General features: G+C 37.4%; 1 non-coding gene across 1 annotated transcript; it reads left to right on the forward strand.

Annotated features, from left to right (window-relative positions):
* The first annotated feature begins 4,565 nt into the window (after positions 1 to 4,565).
* On the forward strand, positions 4,566 to 4,659 carry LOC122157332. The gene has a single exon (XR_006167864.1). It is a non-coding gene; the product is annotated as a U2 spliceosomal RNA (small nuclear RNA).
* Positions 4,660 to 5,320: the final 661 nt, after the last annotated feature.

Below are 5,320 nucleotides of genomic sequence, written 5' to 3' on the forward strand. Positions count from 1 at the left end.
TGTTAACTTCTGAGATACTATGTCAACCCTGCAGTACAGGGAATGAAGGATAGTGCAGTTATTAGTGTGACAATTGAGGTGACAGCAGTTCCCATTTTAACTGTGAGACCTGCATAAGTGCAGCACTGCTTATAGATGCAAGTACATCGAACTGCAGGAGCAAAGGGACTACTTATTCAGTCAGTCATAGAGAGCATGTATGTATGCATCTTACTTTTTTAAAAATGTTGCCCTCTTATCACAGCCTCAACAAAGGGAAACGATGTAGAGTCTTCTTTCTCTAAGTGTAAGAAAAAAAGGTTTTTTAAAGTGCTTGATTAAAACAGATCACATTCAGTGGAAGCACTTTTAAACCTAAGATCAAATCTGGATGTTGGCCACTCAAGCCCATCCTTTAGTGATTTCATTCATCAAATGGTAGTTAATGGTTAATTTCTTAAATGTCTTTGATTATATACTACAATAAAGTTCAGACTATCAAACCCTTTCAGTCCTGAAGTCTGTTAAGAGAAAATCGATGGAATATTTTACTAAACAAAACCAGAGTACAGATTGCAGAAGAATATTTTTCTTGTATCTCTTTCAAGTGAAAATTACCATCACTTTGACAAACCTTGTTACTTCCCCCTGCTCAGTGAAACTGGAATTAACATTGCTGATTTAGCTTCAGAATCACTACTTCAGCTGAAATGACACTTTATCTTGCCAATGCATATTTACTCATGCCGTGCACCTGCTTCATCACTTTCATCAGCTGAGCCCTGGAAAGAGTGATTTCTAGACAAATGCTACTGTAGAACCAGCCATGATACTAGAAAGCCTGTGGGCAATCGCTCCATTTCTATGGAGGGAGAAGGTGGGAATAGGGGAAGAAAGCAGGGAAGTGAACAAATGAGATCTAGAGCTGCACTTATCAGCACTGTGTGTGGGGTGTGCTAACCACCCATGGCAACAGTATTAACGCATTTTAGCTACTGAAGTGGCCCACATTTAAGGTTGTGCCTGCAGCCTCACAGTCTCTCATGTTTGTACCTGATGGCTGCTAGCCAAAAATCACATGTAGCCTGACATACCTTGCTAGGGTTCAGTTAGACAAACTTAATGAGTTGTGTTGGGCCTTGCAGCTCAGCATTCACGTGCATGCTGCATTCATCCTCACATGTGAGTTGGTAGGTAAGAGCGTGATGACCCGTTAGGAATGTTCCAATAGAAGCCCACACACAATGAGAGGTACGAGCCTTACTCAAAGGCCACTTCTCTCTTTGGTTAATTCCCAAAGGTAAAAAGAACAAAATAAGATCATGTACACTCAAAAACAGGTCTTTCGAGACAAATTAGTTAAGCAAGAATCTCTATTTACAGTATAGAAATTGCCCTGATGATCAAATTATTAATAATTACATTTGTTTGAATATAATATTAAAAAAACTAATTATGGAGCATTGAATTTTGTTTTAAAGTATCAAATTCCTATTCTTTTACATGTCTTTTGCCTTTTCCATTCATTCCACTTCTTATTTACTTTTCCTTGTCTAATTTACTGGCTGTATGGATGTGGCCCTTGCAGTAAACACAAAGCAAACAGAAGAACCCCAGCATATTGAGCTTTTGTAGCTGTTCCATTCAGATATCAGCATCTTAACGTACAAATTAGGCTCGCATCTAATTATTAGGATTGTTCAGTTTGAAGAAGAGGATGCTCAGGGGAGACCTTATTGCTGTCTGCAACTCCTGGAAGGGAGGCTGTGGCAAGGTTGTATCAGCGTCTGCTCTTGGGTAACAGCAATAGTATGAGAGGCAATGGCCTCAAGCTTTACCAGGGAAGGTTCAGGTTGGATATTAGGAAAAACTTCCACTCAGAAAGAGAGGAGGCACTGGAACAGACTGCCCAGAGAGATGGTGGAGTCACTGAGGCTGGAGCTGTTTGAGGAAAGGGTAGATGTGGCACTGGGAGATGTGGGCATGGAGGGGATGGATTGATGGTTGGGCTAGATGATCTTAGTGGTCTTCTTCAACCTTTATGATTCTATGATTATCATGTACTAAATGTACATCATTATGCTGTCTCACAGCATCCCTGCCATGAACTTAGTCTGCTTCAGTAGCTAATGCTGTACTTCTGTTCATTTTTTATTGCTGAGCAGCAGCAGCTTAAGCAGAAAGAACATGGAGCTATTCCTATCCACATGCCTTTGAATCCAAAGTCAGTCTGGGGAAGATGGAGATGCAATTTATACATGTTGGGTGTAAAAGTGAGAAATACAGGCCTAGGCAGGAGATGTACTAAATTACAAAGGAAAGTTTACCCAGCAATGAAAAGCAAGTTGCTAAAAGCCTTTTTGTTGAACTAAAATAACATTTTTCGCTAATTACTTAATGCTAGTTCTCTAATGTGGTGTTTCCTATACATTTGTCTTTTAAATTTCTGTTACTGGTAAAAAGATAGAATGAAAAAGTGAAAGAGAACTAATGAACAGAAATTTTACATCTAACAGGCTACTGTTCAGATTTTTTTAAATAAAATGGGACACTTGCATAATTGATGATGCAAGGTTAAAATAATCTATTTCAAAAATTAAACAGTTGAAAGAGAAGCAGGGATTTTCTTTTTCTTGAACAGGATATGGCATCTTTGAATAAATTTATATTAGACTAAATGTTATTGAATTAAAATTACTGAGCAGAGAAAATGTAGTAATTTGTACTGTTCCCAGTGATTGCAGGTTACTCAAGATGAAAAGAAAAATAAATGAATTTCTAGAAATTCTAGTCATTTTGGCTTATATTCATCTTATTTTATTTCAGCCATCAAAAATATACAGCTCTAATCTAAGATAGTGATCAGGCTCACTCTTTAGTCAGTGCAGAGAAATCACTATCTTTACAGAACTATTAATTCTGTCTCAAGATAGATGAGATGAATAGCCTTATTCTGTGTCCATCTCTCTTCAGTGACTACAGGAGTGTAGATGACTAATTTAGGAGATTTGCTTACCCAGTCTTCTGCTCTCTAAAAGCTAGATGTCTTGGTATAAGGATTAGGTTACAATCATTCAAGACTGTCTACTCTTTGTAAATCTAGGAGGCAACCCAATGAGGATTTCATGGTTAGAAACTGTAGGGTTATCAATCCAGCAACAACCAGCAGGGCTTATTGCAATTGAATCATATAGCTTTCTTTGCTGCTATTCCTGCCACTGTACTGAAAGCAGTTAAATCCCTTTCGTTATAGAAGCTGACTGAGTTCTCTGTTTTGAACCCATATCTTTTTCTGGTCTCTCATGTAGCATGTACCTTGTTAGGCTTTCTGAGTTGGTGACAGACAGCACATATTTGAAAGAGGCAGTGTGTCTACTTCATCTGCTACCTTTTGTTTCTCTCCTCCTCTAACAGTACAGATGCGAATCTTCCATGTATGTCACTCTGAATGTAATGTCTGCCATTTATTTCCACTGAAACTACAACAGAAACAAAGAGCACAAGAATACTATTTGATACAGCAAATTCTAAGCTAAAAAATGCTGTTTTTCAATGAAGTCATCACCATTAGCTGTGCATTTTCACCTGCAATGAACAAAAACCTGCATATTGTGTTCATGTAAATCTGCATGGCCATTGGAATGTGGCTTGTCTTTCACATTATTGTCACCACTGCTGAAACACAAGACTCAAAGTTTCACTGTGCTCAGATCCACTCTTTCATCTCCATAAACATTCAGCAAGCATTCAGCAAGTCAATGGGTGCCATTTTTTCCACATAGAGGAATTCAGTGACAAATCTTTTCTTCCATGTCAGGAGCCAATTTGTCAGACTGCCCCTCTGCTGCCACTTGTCACATGGCAACAAAATGTAATAGAAAATTGTTGAGAAGGTCCAACCTCTACTGCCATCCCACAAACATTTCCCTCTGATGTTGTGGGCCAACATAATAAAATAGGAGGCGTTACTTTCAGAGCAGCCCTTGTATACATTCCAAGCCAAGTAAGATTATAAATGCTAATCACCAATAGTTTTCTTTGCTATAACAAGTTTCCACTCTGTTGATAAATCAGTACTGCGTCTGTGTTAATTAGCTGGTATCACGTTCTCCACCGTAATAGCACTTTAGAAGCACATTCTTTAGGTAGTTGAGAAAAATGCCAGATGTCAAAAGTTCAGATGATTATCAGTATTCCAAAAATTGACATTCAGACACTCTTTGATACTTTAATGTTTCTGCTTAAGAAACATTTCTGAAGACAGATACTTAAAAAACAGACTTTCACCTTTGACTAAATTGGAATTTCTAAATATCAGTGCTTTAATGATGCTTAAAGAAAAGTGACAGTGAAGCATGAATGGACTTTTGAAAATTTGGCATACTGTGCTGATAGGTCAAAAAGAACAACAGGAGAGCAAGACAAGACTGAAATTAATCAAGAGATTTTCAGCATTGAATAACTAAATTCATCCTCTTTCCTAGTGTTATCCAGAATGTGTGTATGCCCCAACTGTATTATCACACACAAAGATACTTAATACTTAGCAATTTATTTAAAGAAATGGACATATCGGTGGTAGGACGTTTGCTTCTCAGCCTTTTGGCTAAGATCAAGTGTAGTATCTGTGATAAGAGAACTCATCAGTGTAAGTTACAAAGATGTCTATATACAGTCTACATATGGTGAAGGTACTGAACTAATAGAAGCTGGTATGATCCTATATGTACTAAAACAGAACTGGTAGAGTCCACTCAGCAGGTTAAATACTGTCATGAAAAGCCATAAAGGTGTGTTTAGAGTGTAGAGAGAAATAAATGTAGAAACAAGAGGAGGGACAATATAAACATTGAATAAATATTTTGTAATCAACGATAAAAGCTAGTTGCAAATTGTAGCAAACTTCGATTCATATTGTTAAATCCTAGTCAGAGTCTGTCTTCTGCCTAGTGAACTGATGAGGATAAAAACAAAAATTCCACCAATCTATTCTCAGTATGATGTATTTCTTCAAAGCACGTGATTTCTAGTGTAGCAATACATTGTGATGACTCAGAGTTTAAGATTTAGATTTTGAAATCATAGGTTTAGGTTTTCAATTCCACAGGTTTATTAATCAATTTCTATAAAGTCTGGTGATGGAGTCCCTATGCAATGCAATATGGATAATAGTATTCCAGAGCACAGCACTGGGCTTATTGAAGATGCTGTGCTCTAAGTATGAAAGTGAAGAAATAAATGTTATATAAAGCATAAGGCAGATGGGTATATCTCAAGAGTGTCACAGTATTCCTAGTTATGAAAACAGGTCCTGCTTTGTAAACAGAATATGTACATTTTC

The sequence above is a fragment of the Centrocercus urophasianus genome, unplaced genomic scaffold (assembly GCF_019232065.1).
Source record: "Centrocercus urophasianus isolate 14NV4802_14NV808 unplaced genomic scaffold, USGS_Curo_1.0 seq_13, whole genome shotgun sequence".
Taxonomy (NCBI): domain Eukaryota; kingdom Metazoa; phylum Chordata; class Aves; order Galliformes; family Phasianidae; genus Centrocercus; species Centrocercus urophasianus.